At 45.2% G+C, this 19,692-nt stretch overlaps 1 pseudogene; it reads right to left on the bottom strand.

Moving 5' to 3' along the window:
- Positions 1–1,011: 1,011 nt before the first annotated feature.
- LOC138637756 (zinc finger protein 592-like) lies at positions 1,012–11,603 on the bottom strand (annotated as a pseudogene).
- Between the last annotated feature and the right edge of the window lie 8,089 nt (positions 11,604–19,692).

A 19,692-nucleotide genomic window follows, 5' to 3' on the forward strand; every position in this document is an offset into this window, starting at 1 on the left:
CTGAGGCAATCAATCAGTAGAAAGGTGCACCTCACAACAGATGCATGGACCAGTAGGCATGGCAAGGGACGTTACGTGTCCATCACGGCACACTGGGTTAATGTGGTGGATGCAGGGTCCACAGGGAACAGCCATAGTGGGACAGTTCTGCCTAGCCCACGGTCTAGGAAACAGTTAGCTGTAGGCGTTCGCCACCCCTCCTCCTCCTCCAGAAGCGAAAGCTCGTCCATAAAGCGCAGTCGCATGACCACTGCTTCCGCAGCTGCCAGTGTTGCACACGAGGTGTCCCATTATCGAACAGCTAGTGGTAAGCATCAGCAGGCTGTGTTAGAAATGAAGTGTTTGGGTGACAACAGACACACCGCGGAAGTACTGGCCAACGCTGCACCGCACAACGCATATGTGAACTTAGCCTTACTGTGTCTGCGCCACTAATTACAGTTGTCCTCCACTGAACAAAGCTATGCTGCCTGTTTAGTCCATGTGATTAAGCGTCCCTTGTTTCACATTTTCAGAGGGCCAGCAGGTGCCATGAAACCTGAGTTTGAGAAGGGCCCTCAGGTGGCCCGGTATCATACATTTGGGAGAGCTCTCACTCCTATATTTGGGAGGTCCCTCTCTCATTCCAAATTGTTAGCTAGGCAGTGGAATACATATTACCCATCACTTTACAATGCCAGCTAAAACATGCCAAGTTGAATTTTGTGCTTCGTCCGCCACCACCAACACGTCCACCACCATGTGATTTAGCAGCACTCGTTTTACATTTTTAGAGGGCCAGCAGGTGCCATGAAACCTGCGTTCTGTGAGCTCCACAGTTCATAGCGGGTGAAGCCGATGTTAGGTGCATAAAATACAGGAGTTGGGTGAGCTGTATGCTTAATGTCAGTAAATTGGATTCTACCAGACACCAAAAGCATTAAAATTAAATTCTGAATAGAGTGCATGCAACAGACGGCCTGTATTGTGTGTTACAACCGGTCCGGCTCCCGTACCTTCACGGGGTTCCCGTCAGGACTCCCGCTCTGTGCCGCCTCCAAGCTGTCCGGACAGGACCTCTGCTTCTCCTCCCTCCTCTGCTCCCTGGCATGCAGCCAGCAGTTCCTTGCGCTGTGTGCTTAGGTTGTGTGCGCGCTCGCTCGCTCCCAGTCTCTTAACGAGACAGCGCGCATTTTTCAAAAGGTGATTCCTACCAATGGCGTGTGAATGATTGCTTATTTCTAGTTCCTCCACCATAAGGAGGGTGCCAGAGCAACAAGTATCCTCAGCTGCTAACTTCCTGCTCCTGCTAGCATGTGCTTCTGTTCTGAAGTCTCTTTCAGTGCTTAGCTTACACTGTTTGTCTCCACAGACAATCTGCTACCTGTTACCTGGCTATTCTGGACGATCTCCAGCCTGCTTACTCCGATTCCCATCATTCAGTCACCTGAACCTCAGGACAACGTCGGTACCACTGGAACTAGTCTCTACCGTACCCCTGGTATCTACTGGTTAGCGTTACATCACCTGCTAACCCTGTTTGTCCATCTGTCCCACTGGGTAAGCTACCATGAGTGCTTCTGTTCTGAAGTCTCTGTCAGTGCTTCGCTTACACTGTTTGTCTCCACAGATGATCAGCTACCTGTTACCTGGTTCCACGCTCTATGACAATAAAAATGAATGTGAACTTTAGCAGTCTCGGACGCAGGTTCAGTTACTGTACTGGCAGAAGCCTGCCACTGGGGCCCTATCGGCAGATGAGATGGGGCCCAATGCGGGCCCCCTCTCCCCACCGGGCCCCATACTCCAGTCAGGGCAGTAATGCCCTGATGGTGGCCCTGAGCAGGGATACATGGAACAGAGTGTGAATTTTCAGGCTGTTAGGAAGTTTTAAATGGAAAGCAACTGGGTTAATTTGTGCAGAAATTTGAAAAGGTCCTATGAATTTTGGACCCAATTTAAAACAACTGTACGTTCGTTTTCAATTTTTTTTTTTTTACAAAGCTAAACCTTGTCACTGACCTGAAGGGTAGGAGGGGCTTTGAGATTTTTGTCTGCTGCTTCTTTGTAATCTTCTTGTACCTTTTTTAACATCTCATTTAGTTTCTTCTGAACTTTCTGCAACTTTGTAAGTCTATTTGTAACAGCAGGAACAGATGTATTAAATGGAAGATTAAAAATAAATACTGGAAGAAAGCCAAAATGATCAAAAATAGACTTTGGGATGTAAAACTGTGTTTGGAGTTAATATAGGCAAATTCTGCTGTTTGTAAATAGCCCACCCAGTCATCCTGGAGGTAAGAAATAAAGCAGTGCAGCTGTTGTTCTACAGTTTGGTTAGTTCTTTCAGTCTGGCCATTGGATTGTGGATGGAATGCAGTAGACAAATTGACAGTAAATTCTAAAGCTGTACAGAAGGTTTTCCAAAATCTTGATGTAAACTGAACACCTCTATGAGAAATTACATTGTCAGGGACACCATGCAGCCTAAATATCTGTTTGATTTTCTTATTCTGTGGCTCGTTCAGTGGTAGGAATCCCTTTAGTGTGAATAAAATGGGCCATCTTTGTGAGCTGACCTACCACAACAAGGATAACAATCATTTTTTTAGATGGAGGTAGGTCCAGAATAAAATTAATTGAAATTGATCCTCAAGGCCTGGATGGAACTGGAAGAGGTTGAAGGAGCACTAATAATAATAATAATAATCTTTATTTTTATATAGCGCTAACATATTCCGCAGCGCTTTACAGTTTGCACACATTATTATCGCTGTCCCAGATGGGGCTCACAATCTAAATATCCTATCAGTATGTCTTTGGAATGTGGGAGGAAACCGGAGTGCCCGGAGGAAACCCACGCAAACACGGAGAGAACATACAAACTCTTTGCAGATGTTGTCCTTAGTGGGGCTTGAACCCAGGACTCCAGCGCTGCAAGGCTGCAGTGCTAACCACTGCGCCACCGTGCCGCCCACTAGAGAAGAAGATTGTGGCATCTTGCTTTGTGCACATGTTAAACAGGAGGAAACATATTTTATCACATTCTTCCTACAATTAGGCCATTAAAAAGAACAAAACAGTAGTTATTGTGTTTTCATGACTTTTGTGTGCCCTACTAGCTTAGAACCATGGACAAGTTTAAGGACTTCAAGTCAAGTAGATTCTGGGACATATATTTGGTGGTTCTACATCCCAAACCCCTCCTTAAAAGAAAGATCATCATCTTTGGAAGAATTTAAAGATTCCTCCTTATGGACCACCGCAACTTTTTTAGCCTGCAAGGTCAGCAAAGCAGCTAAAAAAGATGGTAGTTTAGAATTAGCAGGTTTAATCCGCTGCCTATGTGGCACAGATGAAGACAGAACTCGGCACCTGCTGCATCGTCGAAAGAGTCCCCTGTACCGGAAAATACTTTATCCTGATAATTGCTGTTGTCCTGAGCAACCCTAAAAGGCATAGGCAAACCAAGCAATCTGCTGTTTTTGTCGATACCTTGGATATGCTCAGATCTAGCCTTTTCTGCTTCCATGCAGTCAGATTTCTGCTCTTTTTCACAGTATTCATCAAATATACTCAGCTCTGGTTCTGAAGGCTTTCAAAGATCAATCATGCATTCTTCTTCAGGATTCTACTTGGAAGGCTGTAGAAAGTACGGAGACTCTGCTACCTTCTGCTTGTTAAAGGGAATCTGTCACCCTAAAAATCGTATATGAGCTAAGGCCACCGACGTCAGGGGCTTATCTACAGCATTTTGTAATGCTGTAGATAAACCCCCGATGTGACCTGACAGGTCATTGATGAATCCTGGTTCAAATTTTCCATAGCCTGGTCCAACAGCATGGAGATCAGGGCCCACTTCAGGACTATGAAAACCATTAAGTAGTACAGTTGGATCATTGAGATTTTCATTCTTTTCAGATGCCTCAAATGACTCCTGTCGGCTGGTGTTTTTCACAATAATGCTAACTGCTGGAACATCAGGGCCTGAAACAGACTGTGCCAAAGACAGATTCTCCAACACATTTCTGATGGTTTGAGATGGTTTTCTTCTTCATCACTTGTTGTTTGGATAGCTTCCTTGGCATCAATATTTTCTTTCCGTTCTACACCCCTCCGCTGAAGATGTTTTAAATCGTCACAATAAAGATTGGACTTTAGAAACGGTGAGTGCCACCCTTTTTTCTCTTCAGTATATGAATTTCTGTCAGTCCTTTGACACTTTTTTTTAGACCAGCTCGTGCACCAACACAACAGAGTCCAAGTCTTACATGTGATGAACAAATGGAAAGGATGATGCAGAGTATCCAGAACTGAATATCAATACCATCAGGGAGGGTTTGGATACTTTAACATTTTGGTCTTCCAAAATGGATGAGTGGCCTGAGTTTGCTTCACATGCTTTAGAGGTTTTATTTTGCCTGGCAGCCAGGGTTCTCTCAGAATGTGTCTTCAGAGCTGCTAGTGGTGTCCTGACAGATAAGTGCAGATGGCTGTCCCCTGAAAGTGTAGAATGTAGTGATGAGCAAGGGTACTTGTTGCTCGGGTTCTCCCGAGCACACTCGGGTGACCTCCGAGTATTTGTTTTTATTTGGAGATTTAGTTTTCATCACGGCAGCTGAATGATTTACAGCTATTAGCCAGGCTGCGTACATGTGGGGGTTGCCTGGTTACTAGGTAAGCCCCACATGTAATCAACCTGGCTAATAGCTGTAAATCATGATACTGAGGTGATGAATACTTAATCTCTGAGCAGTCATAAATACTCGGAGACCACCCGAGCGCGCTCGGGAAAACCCGAGCAACGAGTACACTCGCTCATTACTAGTAGAATGCCTAATTTTCATCAAGATGAAGAAGTCATGGATCTCCAAGGAATTTTACTCCACAATCGCAGAATGTACAGACTAGATGATATTGCATTTTTTGGTGTGATGCATTAATGTCACATAACTGCACTCTGTGATATCTTTAGTGTGGCTTCTGTGCCTGCTGTGCTTGCTGCTGGTGCTGGAGTTAATCCAAATTTGTGGAAATGTGAACATTCATGGTTGGTCTACATCTAGAAGGTTGGCTGTAGCAGAAGACGTGTCAGTCTCAATTATACTATTTCTATTCTTGTGACATTTATTACACTTTGGTGGGGTCAGGCCATCATTTTCAGAAATGTGAAAACTCCAGGTTGGGTGTCAATCTGCTAGATTGGGTTTAGTGGAAGACCTATTGGTCCCTATTAAAATATTTCTATTGTGGTGAAATTGATGCCACTTCTGTGGTGTAAGGCCCTCATTTGTTTAAATGTGACAATAAAATTAACACCACATCAAAGATGGCACTGGCATTACTGTGATTGGCAAGCAATCCAAGCATTTTCATTGGCTGCAAATAAAGCAGCAAACATGCTGGGCGGGTTACTCGAATATACCGAGGTGAATAGCAAATTACTCACCAAGTAACAAATAGCCCGAATACAGTACTATCCATGCAAGTAACTACAGTTAGGGCCATATATATTTGGACATAGACAACATTTTTCTAATTTTGGTTATAGACATTGCCACAATGAATTTTAAACAAAACAATTCAGATGCAGTTGAAGATCAGACTTTCAGCTTTCATTTGAGGGTATCCACATTCAAATTGGATGACGGGTTTAAGAGTTTCACCTCCATAACATGTGCCACCCTGTTTTTAAAGGGACCAAAAGTAATTGGACAATTGACTCCAAGGCTATTTCATGGACAGGTGTGGGCAATCCCTTCATTATATCATTCTCAATTAAGCAGATAAAAGGCCTGGAGTTGATTTGAGGTGTGGTGCTTGCATTTGGAAGGTTTTGCTGTGAAGTAAACATGCAGTCAGAGGAGCTCTCCATGCAGGTGAAACAAGCCATCCTTAAGCTGTGAAAACAGAAAAAAACCATCCGAGAAATTGCTACAATATTAGGAGTGGCAAAATCTACAGTTTGGTACATCCTGAGAAAGAAAGAAAGCACTGGTGAACTCATCAATGCAAAAAGACCTGGGCGCCCACGGAAGACAACAGTGGTGGATGATCACAGAATAATCTCCATGGTGAAGAGAAACCCCTTCACAACAGCCAACCAAGTGAACAACACTCTCCAGGAAGTAGGCGTATCAATATCCAAATCTACCATAAAGAGAAGACTGCATGAAAGTAAATACAGAGGGTTCACTGCACGGTGCAAGCCACTCATAAGCATCAAGAATAAAAAGGCTAGACTGGACTATGCTAAAAAACATATAAAAAAGCCAGCACAGTTCTGGAAGAACATTCTTTGGACAGATGAAACCAAGATCAACCTCTACCAGAATGATGGAAAAAGAAAAGTATGGCAAAGGCATGGTACAGCTCATGATCCAAAGCATACCACATCATCTGTAAAACACGGCGGAGGCAGTGTGATGGCTTGGGCATGCATGGCTGCCAGTGGCACTGGGTCACTAGTGTTTATTGATGATGTGACACAGGACAGAAGCAGCCGAATGAATTCTGAGGTATTCAGAGACATACTGTGTGCTCAGATCCAGCCAAATGAGCCAAACTGATTGGTCGTCCTTTCATACTACAGATGGACAATGACCCAAAACATAAAGCCAAAGCAACCCAGGAGTTTATTAAAGCAAAGAAGTGGAATATTCTTGAATGGCCAAGTCAGTCACCTGATCTCAACCCAATTGAGCATGCATTTCACTGGTTAAAGACTAAACTTCAGACAGAAAGGCCCACAAACAAACAGCAACTGAAAACCACCGCAGTGAAGGCCTGGCAGAGCATCAAAAAGGAGGAAACACAGCGTCTGGTGATGTCCATGAGTTCAAGACTTCAGGCAGTCATTGCCAACAAAGGGTTTTCAACCAAGTACTAAAAAGGTACATTTTATTTAAAATTATTGAATCTGTCCAATTACTTTCGGTCCCTTTAAAAACAGGGTGGCACATGTTAAGGAGCTGAAACTCCTAAACCCTTCATCCAATTTTAATGTGGATACCCTCAAATGAAAGCTGAAAGTCTGAACTTCAACTGCATCTGAATTGTTTTGTTTAAAATTCATTGTGCTAATGTCTATAACCAAAATTAGAAAAATGTTGTCTCTGTCCAAATATATATGAACCTAACTGTAAATGTGCAAGAATGTATTCGCTCATCACTAATCATTATCCATTTGTATAAGGCATACTCTTTTCAACTTCAGCTGTTTTACATATGGTACTATGTTTGCATCAAAATTTTGTTGAAATTTTATCATTAATACACCCCCATACTTTACCCATTTCTGACATTGGGAGTAATAGCACGCCCATGTAGGAATCCCTCCCTTTGATGTGGGCTCCGGTGCTGAGACCACATCTTTCCCGGCACATGTCAGCTGTTTTGAACAGCTGACATGTGCCTCTAACAGCCGCGGGTGGAATTGTGATCCACTGGCGGCTGTTAACCTGATAAATGCCTCTGTCAATCCCTGACAGCGGCATTTAACTCACACTTCAAGTAAGCGCGCCGGAAATCCTGCCCATCTGGGACCCTGTCACATGATCACAGGTCAAGGATGGGTTGGCATGACAACCAGAGGTCTCCAGCAGATCTCTATGGTTGTCATAGCCGGATTGCTGTGAGCGCCGTCCTGGTGATTGGCGCTCATAGCAAGTGAGCATTTCTGCTGCATACAGGCCATCTTATCATATCCTCTATGTAGCAGAGCAGATCAGACACCTGCAGAATCTAGTCTCCAATAGAGACTATTGAAGCATGCAAAAAGTAAAAAAAAATGTTTTTAAGAATAAAAAAAAATTAAAGTTCAAATCTCTCCCCTTTCACCCCATTCAAAATCAAAACAATAAAGAAAATCAAACATACACATATTTGGTCACTCTTAGGGTATGTGCCCACGCTGCAGATTTTCCTGCGGATTTTTCCGCAGCGGATTTGGAAAATCCGCAGTGCAAAACCACTGCGGTTTTCACTGCGGATTTTCTTGCGGATTGTTCTGCGGATTCTTCTGCGGGTTTTCACCAGCACTTTCCTATTGGTGCTGGTTGAAACCTGCTGCGGAATCCGCACAAACAATTGACATGCTGCGGAAAATAATCTGCAGCGTTTCCGCGCGGCTTTTTCCGCAGCATGTGCACAGCGGGTTTTTTTCCCCATAGGTTTACATTGTACTGTAAACTTTGGGAAAACTGCTGCGGATCTGCAGCGGCCAAATCCGCTGCGGATCCGCAGCAAAATCCGCAGCGTGTGAACACAGCCTTAGAACCGCCTGAACAATCAATACAAAAAACCTGATTGGTAGAAGGCATAATGAGAAAAAAATTGAAAATGCCAGAATTACGTTTTTTTGGTCACCGCTACATTGCAATAAAATGCAATAACGGGTGAGCAAAAGATCATATCTACACGAAAATTGTATAATAAAAAACATCAGTTCGACATGCAAAAAATAAGCCCTCACCCAGCCCAAAATCACGAAAAATAGAGACACTACAGGTCTCAGAATAAGGCAACATTTTTTTTACCAAAGTTTAATTTTTTTTCATCACTTAAAGGGACACTGTCACCTGAATTTGGAGGGAACAATCTTCAGCCATGGAGGCGGGGTTTTGGGGTTTTTGATTGACCCTTTCCTTACCCGCTAGCTGCATGCTGGCTGCAATATTGGATTGAAGTTCATTCTCTGTCCTCCGTAGTACATGCCTGCACTAGGTGCAATCTTGCCTTGCGCAGGTGTGTACTATGGAGGACAGAGAATGAACTTCAATCCAATATTGCAGCCAGCATGCAGCCAGCGGGTAAGGAAAGGGTGAATCAAAAACCCCAAAACCCCGCCTCCATGGCTGAAGATTGTTCCCTCCAAATTCAGGTAACAGTGTCCCTTTAAGTGAAAAAGAACATGGACATGTTTGGTGTCTATCAACTCGTAATGATCTGCAGAATCATAATGGCAGGTCAGGTTTAGCATTTAGTGAACATGGTAAAAAAAACAAACAAAAGACAACTGTGGAGTTGCACTTTTTTTGCAGTTTCACTGCACTTGGATTTTTTTTTCTGCTTTCCAGTACGCGATATCTTAAAATCAATGGTGTTGTTCAAACATACAACTTGTTCCACAAAAAACCACGCCCTTACATGGCCATTTTGACTGAAAAATAAAAAAGTTATGGCTTTGCGAAGAAGGGGAGCAAAAGTGAAAAAGCAAAAACATGTTAAAACAGAGAGACATCTTATAATTGAGGTGAAAAACTTACACATTTGTAGCTGTTTGCCCGCTCTCAATCATTCATGAAATGAAATTAAATTTACATACCAATCAGCTCAGTGTGCACATTGCATACTGTCAGGATTCAGTTATCCATAGTGCAATAGAGGCAGAAATGTAGTTTTATCCCAGGAAATTCCTTTGATAGTATTTGTAAAATTCATGCATTGAGCTCCCCTAATGGTGACTGCAGACAGTTGGTTTTATCAAAGGAATATGTTAATTTTGTTTTTATCCTAGTGGTATGAATGTGCTCCTACATATTGCACTTATACCAACCTATGTTCTGGTTCATTTCTTTCGTTTTGCTTGACAAATGGAAGCAGCTGATTTAAATCTGTATAGGGGAGGTATACCAATGAATGTCAATTAATGTCAGTTGTTTAAAATAGATTGAAATACTTGGTGTTTAGCGTGAAAGTCATAATTTTGAAGTCTGGTAAAGTTGGTGAGGCTTCAATGTAGTACAAAATGCTAAATACAAAGTTAATGAGTTTGACCTGCAAACAAGACACAGTCGCAGTTACTTAAAAAAAAAATTAAATGATTTACATTCAATCAGCTAATCTGTCGGGGTTATGTAAATTGGATTGCAAATGGTCAATATTGATGGCTTATACTTAGTGATAAGTGAATATATATTCGTTACTCGAGATTTCTCGAGCATGCTCGGGGGTCCTCCGAGTATTTTTTAGTGCTCGGAGATTTAGTTTTTCTTGCCGCAGCTGAATGATTTACATCTGTTAGCCAGCATAAGTACATGTGGGGGTTGCCTGTTTGCTAGGGGATCCCCACATGTACTTATGCTGGCTAACAGATGTAAATCATTCAGCTGCGGCAAGAAAAACTAAATCTTCGAGCACTAAAACATACTTGGAGGACCCACGAGCATGCTCGAGAAGTCTCGAGTAACGATAATATTCGCTCATCACTACTTATACTATATAATTCTTGAAAACGCCATTAAGTTATAAAAAAAAGTAGAAGAAATACATAATTTGTGTTAGCATTATGAAAGACATTAGAGAGTAAATGAAAAAATTCACATAATTTTCAGTTAGGAGAGTTAGGTGCAATTCCTTCTAAATGTAGTGATAGTGTAAAATAGAAAGGATCACTGTTAAAAGGACTCTAAATTCTTGGAATTTTTTTCCTTTCCTTGCTCTATTTTCAGTCTATAAAGTATGCACAGAAGATCACCAATTTTGGAAACTGTAATCATTTCAGTGGTCTCTTCTACCGAGCCTTCTAGGTGAAACTGCTTCTTATAAAGGTATCCTTTATGAGCGGGGATGACATGCCAGTGTCCAACATTTAACTGGCAGTGTACCCACTTCCTTTAATACCAAGCTCTCAAAACTTACACTGATCAGTATGCAGGCAGACAAGTAGTCTTTTAATGGGTTCATAAAATAAAACGTTGCATTCAGCTTCAGCTAAACAGAATTATTATGTGGCACATTTAAATATTCAACATATAGATTTGTTTTGGGCAATTAACACAGAGAAGTCAATTCATAATTGGTATTTTATACATCTTCACAATATCCAGAATTGGTTCTAATACCTTGTAATATATGATTGTATTGCTTAAAAAGCTTTGAATGCAATTCTAAGATTCCTAAGGATGACTCACACTCAAGGTTTTTTTTTTAACTCATTTTTTAGGAGGGTTGGCTAATAAATGCTGTGACTTTAAGTTTTCTGTGAGACAGTTGGTAAGTTTTAAATGCAATACATAGACTTTTTTATTACTTTTTATCTGTAACACCAGAGTCCCTGAATGCCTCTGCTCCTCCCACCCGTTCAAGCTGCCCTGCTGCCCCTTCCATGTCCCAGGGTCTGCACACCATGCAAGTTGTCTGGCAAAGTGCACTTTCCTAAAGTGCCACCAGCCTATTGGCTGGCGAGAAATTGAATACTTAATGCACCTCCACCTGCTGGGAGGTGCCTGACCAACACTTGAAGTTAGTCAGTCTGCAAGCTGCTAGCTTGTTATTAGCGGGATCAATAAAGTGTATCGTATCGTATCGTATCGTAGGTCCATTTACCAGTCAAGTTAAACCTGTGCCAGTACCAGTTCTGCTTTCAAGTATCCGTCTTGTCTGGAAGACTCCTGTAATGGCTCCGGCAGTACGAGAATCCCGAAACCGCTCTGGCGGTATCTGTGCCTGAAACCCACACTAATAGTTCTGGTTCCAGAGTCTGTCCAATCTGAACAAGCATCTACGTTACTACCATCTGCATGCGATCCTGCCTTGGACTCAGAGTCCATTTCTGCTTTTCTTACCCTTGGGGTCAGCTGCTGTGCTACCAGAATTTGTCCTGGAGTAGCACCTGCATCCATCTGGGCTCAAATCTAACCTCACCATCAGGAGCCCTAGTAAAAACTCAGATGGTCACTTAGTCACATTCGTCCAGGTTCTCTCCGGCCTGTGGCGCAGTGGTGGATCCACGATTCACAAGTGTGAGATTTTCTTTTTATTCAGTACTCAAAAAAGTCACACAAATAAACACAAATTGAAACATTCTCAAGGTATGGTATTATACTCCTGTAGACATCCTTTTTTTCCTGTTAAAAATGCATATGTTATTGTTGCATTTTTTCATTATGTATTTTGTTGTGTTTTTGATAATACAAGTTTTGTGATTGCCATGCCACTTTTACAATGACAGAATAGATTTCTCACAGATGCATTCACCAATGGAGTTCAGGATCGCATTTAAACATGTCTTTTGGGGGTTATTATTATTATTAATTATTATAGCGCCATTTATTCCATGGCGCTTTACATGTGAAGAGGGCTATACATAATAAAAACATGATGATTCAGTTTTTATGTGCCCCTGAGACTTGATATGGGTTTAGAGATATAGTTATAATAAAAACAAGTACAATAATCTTGAACAATACAAGTCACAACTGGTACAGGAGGAGAGATGACCCTGCCCACGAGGGCTCACAATCTACAAGGGATAGGTGAGGATACAGTAAGTGAGGATAGAGCTGGTCGTGCAGTGGTTTGGTCGATCGGTGGTTACGGCAGGTTGTAGGCTGTCAGAAGAGGTGTGTCTTCAGGTTCTTTTTGAAGGTTTCGATGGTAGGTGAGAGTCTGATATGTTGTGGTAGAGAGTTCCCGAGTAGGGGTGATGCAAGAGAAATCTTGTATGCGATTGTGGGAAGTGGAGATAAGAGGGGAGTAGAGAAGGGGATCCTGTGAGGATCGGAGGTTGCGTGCAGGAAAGTATCGGGAGACAAGGTCACAGATGTATGGAGGAGACAGGTTGTGGATGGCTTTGTATGTCATGGTTAGGCTTTTGTACTGGAGTCTCTGGGTAATGGGGAGCCAGTGAAGGGATTGGCAGAGGGGAGAGGCCGGGGAATAGCGGGGAACAGGTGGATTAGTCAGGCAGCTGAGTTTAGAATAGATTGGAGGGGTGCAAGAGTGTTAGAGGGGAGGCCACAGAGCAGAAGGTTACAGTAGTCGAAGTGGGAGATGATGAGGGCATGGTCTAGGGTTTTTGCAGACTCTTGGTTTAGGAATGTGCGGATCCGTGAAATATTTTTGAGTTGAAGGCGGCAGGAAGTGGAAAGGATTACCCCGAGACAGCGAGCTTGTGGGACTGGGGAGAGTGGGCAGCCGTTTACTGTAATAGATAAGTTCGTTGGGGAGGTCGTGTGAGACGGGGGAAAGATGATGAATTCTGTTCTGTCCATGTTAAGTTTTAGAAATCTAGTGGAGAAGAAGGATGAAATAGCGGATAGACATTGAGGGATTCTGGTCAGTAGGGTGGTGATATCTGGCCCAGAGATATAGATCTGTGTGTCATCAGCATAGAGTTGATACTGAAAACAGTGAGGTTCTATGAGATGTCCCAGGCCAAAAGTGTAAATGGAGAAGAGCAGGGGCCCTAGAACTGAACCTTGTGGGATTCTGACAGATAGGGGGTGACGTGAGGAGGTGGTGTGTAAGTGGGAGATGCTGAATCTCCGGTCAGTTAGGTATGACAAGATCCAGGATAGGGCCAAGTCTGTGAAGCCAAGGGATGAGAGGGTCCGCAGCAACAGGGAATGGTCCACTGTGTTAAAGGCAGCTGACAGGCCCAGGAGGAGGAGGACAGAGTAGTGTCGCTTGCTCTTGGCAGTTAATAGGTCATTGGTGACCTTAGTTAGGGCAGTTTCAGTGGAGTGGTGTGACCGGAAGCCTGATTGTAAGTGGTCAAAGAGGGAGCAGGAAGATAGATGGGAGGACATTTCAAGATGGAAGTGTTGTTCCAGTAGTTTTGAGGCATAGGGGAGAAGTGATATAGGGCGATAGCTAGATACAGAGGATGGGTCAAGAGAGCGCTTTTTGAGGATAGGTGTGATTGAGGCATGTTTAAAGCTTGAGGGGAAAACACCAGTTGTTAGTGATAGGTTGAAGAGATGGGTTAGGGTTGGGATGAAGACTGTGCCGAGGTTTGGGATGAAGTGGGATGGGATTGGGTCAAGTGCACAGGTGGTGAGATGCGATCTTGAGAGTAGAGTGGAGACTCGATCTTCTGTAATGGTGGAAAAGTTGGTTTTAGAGGTGGAGGGCTGAGTAGTTTGGAGGAAGGGCTCTGGGGGGTGTCAACTAAAACTGTCTCTGATGTTCTCAATCTTCTGCTTGAAAAATGAGGCAAAGTATTCAGCCGAGATGAGTGGGGAGGGAAGGGGTGCTGAGGGACAGAGGAGAGAATTGATGGTGTTGAATAACTGTTTAGGGTTGTGAGACAAGGAGGATATGAGAGATGAGAAGTAGGTTTGTTTTGCTGTGGTGAGTGTGGTCTTGAAAGTAGTGAGGGACTGTTTGAATGCAATGAAGTGCTCGTTGGAGTGGGATCATTTCCATCTCTGCTCAGCTTCTTGTAAGGGATCTCACAGGGGAAGGGGGTGTCAACTTCGCTCACCTCAGGGGGAGGGGAGAGAAGGTCCCAGCATGGATCGGCTCTCTGGTGCTACCACTTGCCCCAGGTCAGTCAGGGAAATGCACCGAGGCAAATAGTCACCGGAAAAGCTTCCCTTTTAGGTATGAGTTATTGAGGTGCTCCCAGTGAGGGGGGATATACATCACCAGTTGAAGCTGGGGATATATTTACAGTATATACTGTATAAACCTACCGGCAATCACTGCCAGAGTTCCTCACTAACACAGTATGGTATGCCACCATCAGTTCCTCGTTATACATAAACCCCATCCGGCAACAGGCTTATGTCAGATCAGAAACCAACTCAGAGTAGCGTATTATTGACCAACCGAGAGTGCGGAAGTTGGGATACGTGAATCGAGATAATTGTGTTATGTAACATGTGACCACAAGAAGGCGTTCACAGGTCCAAATCTTAGTTACGGCTTTCCTGGCTGTGTCAGCTAATGGATCCTCCTGCCAGTAGAAAAACTAAGTCCAAAATGAGGAGCTGCCTTATATCTCCTAGGCTGCTCTCTCACACACTCTGCTGCCACCCCAGGGTTGGGTTGCCTCCCTCCTCCAATGTCTGAGAATATGATTTTCTTCTGAAATCGTGGATGGCCCATAACTTTCCTCCCGAATCTGTGAATGGGTTGGCTGCACCGCCACAGGGTTCTGCTGGATTTTATCTGCACATGAAGACTAAATATGAATACCATATGTTATTCCTATGCTTTATAACTATACAATGCAGAGTGCTACAGGTGGCTGCTGGGAAAGGACATATGGGGAAAGGAATGTCAATTCCGATTTTGTGCTTATCTAGTCTCAGATATATTGCATTCTGTAATTATAGGTCAGTACCTCAGAAGCTTGCTGTGACTTGTTGTGCCATGGTGTCTCAATGTGCTTCAGTTAGACAAAAGGGTTCAGTTTGCTGTAGCTGCAGAAGAGTTCACACCCTTGTGTTAAGAACTTCAAAGAGCTTCTTCCTGGCATTTTAATTAAAAAAAACAATGATCTTGTGGAATCCCAATGGTGGGGGCACATTTCAGGAGGGGAGAGACATTTACTTCGTCCCTCACACCTCCCGCATTAGAGGGCGCTAAGTGCATCACATTCCCATGTTCCTCAGAGCGCACTCCTGCAATCTCTTCTTGCCAAGATAGCCCATCATCATTGCCATGGTCATGGCCCCTTTTGTGGCGAATGGAGACGTGGTAGTGCTTGAGAGCCAGGTTCCAATGCAGCAACCTCCCATTCATCCTGGAGACCATGTGCAACCAGTTGAGGGGGTTGTGGTCCATCTCCACGATGATAGGATGCCCGTACAAGTGTGGCAGCAGACGCTGCAGGGCCCATACAATTGCCAGGCACTCCTTTTCTATCGTGGAGTAGGCCACCTCTCATGGCAATAGCTTCCTTCTCAGGTACAGAACGTGATGCTCCTGGCCCACTGCGTTGATTTTCTTACCTTATAGGAGGTGCACTTCTCCACCCTTGAGTGGTCCGGTCCAAGATTGGAGGTCTTCTTCACGGCTGGTCAGGACCGAACTTTCATCCTAGCCCCACGTATGGACGCCAAATGTTAGGGCCACCCGGGATGTGTGTATTCTCATCTTAATTGTCTGCTGCCAAACTGAATGTGAGATTTTACGGCTGAAGAAATACACAGGACAAGAGCAAGTAGTGTCTCAAATGATTTCTGATTTATTGCCTGGGGAATACAACTCTTTTATAAGAAAAATCGGGCGGTCTCAGTACATTACATCATAGGTTTTTCCAACTTAATAATTATCACAAGTCACTATTGATCTCACATGCTCTATGTTATTATCTTTATTACTATAGCATCATTACTATGATTATTGATTATTGCTTTTTGATTATTTCTGTACAGTTATCACCCGAATGGCCTGGTTTAGGTCAGGCTGACATCTGTCTATGCACGTATTCTACTGATCTTTGGTTTATGGGGGATTCAATTCCCCATGTACAGGTACATTTACTCTTGATAAAACAGGGTGGATTATATAGCCTCTTATCATCCATCTGGACCTTGTGGACCTTGGTATATCTTGGTACATCCTGGTACAGAATAATAAACAGAATTAAGCCTCATGACAGAAAACCTTAAAGCTACATGATTCTAATATTCAGCAAAGCGTCCATTTTGATTTTAGTATATATTCATATGCCATACATTCTCTCTTTAGCAGATTGAGCACGGCACCGAGGGCAAAGTCACTGGCGTCGGTCTGTACTACAAACGGCTGTGCAAAGTCAGCAGCTAGTAGTACTGGGGAGCTGGAGAGAACGGTCTTGAGTGCCTGAAAAGCAGTCTTGAAAGGGACTGACCAGTTTACTGCGAGCGGCAGCTTTTTCTTTGTGAAAGCCGCAGGGGCTTGGCAAGGGTGCTAGAGTGTTGAACAAACCTCCTATAGTACCCTGCGGTGCCGAGGAAGGACATCACCTGTTTCTTGGTCCTAGGAGTAGGCCAGGACGCGATGGCATCCACCTTCCCAGGTTTTGGCTTCAGATGCCCCCGGCCTACTTGGTGACCCAGGTAGAGAACCTCGCTCATGCCCAGCTGGCCCTTTTTTAGCTTGATGGTCAAACCAGCCCAATGGATCTGCCTATGCACCTGTGTCAGTTGCTCTAAGTGATTCTCCCATGTTGAACTGAAGATGGCAATATCGTCCAGGTGCGCAGCCTTCAAGTCCCTGGAGCAGCGTGTTGACCATCCGCTGAAAAGTGGTAAGGGCATTCTTCATGCCAAATGGCATCACGGTGGACTCGTACAATCCAAACGGGGTGATAAAGGCAGAGTGCTCCCTGGTCCCGGGCCTCATGGGTCAGAGGGATCTGCCAATATCCCTGGCTCAGATCCATGATGGTCAGATACTTAGCCTTGGCCAACTGATTGAGTAGGTTATCAATGATTGGCATAGGGAACACATCAGTGGCCATGACAGCATTGAGCCCCTGGTAGTCCACGCAGAACCGGGTTGTTTTCGGGTCTTTTTGGGGACGAGGACTACAGGTGAAGATCACATGCTGTTGGATGCCTGGATCACCCCCAGCTTCAGCATTTTGTCAATCTCCTGGCGCATCTGCTGCTGCACATCGAGAGAGACCCGATATGCTGATTGCCGGATAGAGGGGTGATCCCCAGTGTCCACGTGATGGACAGCCAACTCAGTCCTTCCGGGAAGGCTGCTAAACAGCTCCCAGAAGGGGCACAGGGAATCCACCAGCTGGGACCGTTGGTCCTCTATGAGTTGGTGGCCAACTTCTATGTCCTCAATGGATCCACCCACTTTGGTTTGGATGAGCAGATCCAGGAGGGTTTCGGCCTCTCCTTCCTTGGGAACGTTGCACACAGGAAGGGTGCAGACCTCCTAAACATTGTAAGCCTTCATCATGTTCACGTGGAAGGCCTTCCTCATTCCACGAGCATGGTCTAGAGTGACCAGGTACGTGACATCATTGAGCCGCTGTTGCACAAGGTATGGGACCTCCAAGGCTGCCTGAAGTTTGTCCTGTGGTACAGGGACCAGTACCCACACTTTCTGACCCAACTGGTAGGTTCTTTCACAAGCGTTCTGGTCATACCAGCACTTCTGATCAGCCTGAGCCTGGGTCATATTTTCCTGCACCAGCCATGAAAAGGCCATCATTTTGTCCCGGAAGCGTACGATGTACTCAACGACTGACACCCCAGGGGTGGCCAAATCTCCTTCCCATGCCTCTTTCACCAGAGCAAGGGGCCCTCATACACGCTGATACAGGGGCTTGGAGGGGGCGAACCCCGTTGAGGCCTGCGGAGCCTCCCAGTAGGCAAATAGTAGGTGAGGGTGGTACCGCTCCCAGTCGCTCCCGTGGAAGTCAACCAACATCCTAAGTATCTGCTTGAGGGCGTCATTGAACCGCTCGCAGAGACCATTAGTCTGCAGATGGAATGGGCTGGACACAGATGTTGCACCTGTATTTGCTTACAAAGGGACTCCATCAGCTGTGACATGAACTGGGTCCTTCGGTTGGTGAGCATTTCCGGGGGAAATTCCACTCTGGACAAAATCTCCAGTAAAGTGGTGGCCACTTTATCGGCCCGAGTGGACGACAAGGCTACCATTTCCAGGTACCGAGTGGCATAATCCACTACCGTTAGTATGTAGCATTTTCGGAGCGGCTGGGCATGGACAGCGGTCCAATGAGATTCACAGCGACCCTCCGGAATGGCTCATCAATGATAGGCAATGGCACCAGTGGGGCTTTGGGGCGCCACCCCACATTCCCCACTCTCTGACAGGTGTCACACGAATGGCTGTAGACAGCCACAGCGTTCCCCATTTTAGGCTAGTAGAAATGCTGGGCTAGCCAGGACGTGATGTTAGTGATCCCTAAGTGACCAGCCATCAGAATCTCATGTGCGATCCGCAACAACTCCACCAAGAACGGATAGGGTACCTCTAACTGTTGGTCCCCAGGCCACACCTCTGGTGACTCTTGCTGAACCGACACCCGTTACAGCCATCCCTAGTCCCAGACCACCCGCTCGAGGTCTGAGTCCACGAAAGGCTGTGTTGCCTGCTCCTTAAGGGCCTTCAGGCTGTCATCGGACTCCAATGCTGCCTGAAACCGCTGACTAGACGTGGCCAGAACGGACAAAACTGCCACGTCTTCTGTCAGTTCCTCAGGACCCATCTCCAGGCCTCCCTCTGGCTCAGCCACCACTTGGTCAAAAGGGGGAAGGCAGTCAGACCTCTTTGAGGCTTCTTGGGCTCCAGCACTCCCACTCCTGGTGACAGTGGCCACACCCATAGTGCCTGTCTCCCCTCAACTTCTACACAAGTTGCCGAGTCAGTTAGACCAACCTGGTCTCCTGGCAACCCAGGTGTGGGGACCTCCTGCCCTGGGGCCTTACCTGGAAGCTCCACCTCTCCTATGACAGCCCCAACCCCATTGGCATGTTCCCCTTCCTGCAGCTGCACAGAATCCAGCAGTTTGGACTCATCTAGGGCCTCTACAATCCCTGTAGCAGGCCCTCCCAATTACTCTGGCTCTGGTCTTCCAACTACCTGCCCCCTACCTGTTTCTCCAGAGCACACTGTCTCATCACACCTGGGGCATTCTCACACCTTTCTCTGTGTTCTGGCTCCATCTCATCTGCATGCGCTGCATGTGTCCTGTCTGTGCAGGAGTGACTCTCAGCTCCCACCTCTGTGATGCAGAAGGAACAGGCAACACACTTACAATATTACTAGCATTAGACACATCCCGACACAGTGAGGGACCAGGACTTGGGGGTCTCAGTAGCCACATACTGTGATACTAGCCACCCCAAATCTCTCCCAAATAAAACATTTGCAGGAATATTTGCTGACACTCCCACATCCCTCATTCTCCTCCCGGCACCCCAGTCTAGATGAACCCTGGTGATGGGCAGCCCTGGTTCGATGCCTCCAATCCCGGAGATGGCAAGAGTTTTTCTGGGTATCAAG

This window comes from Ranitomeya imitator, chromosome 5 (genome assembly GCF_032444005.1).
Source record: "Ranitomeya imitator isolate aRanImi1 chromosome 5, aRanImi1.pri, whole genome shotgun sequence".
Lineage (NCBI taxonomy): Eukaryota > Metazoa > Chordata > Amphibia > Anura > Dendrobatidae > Ranitomeya > Ranitomeya imitator.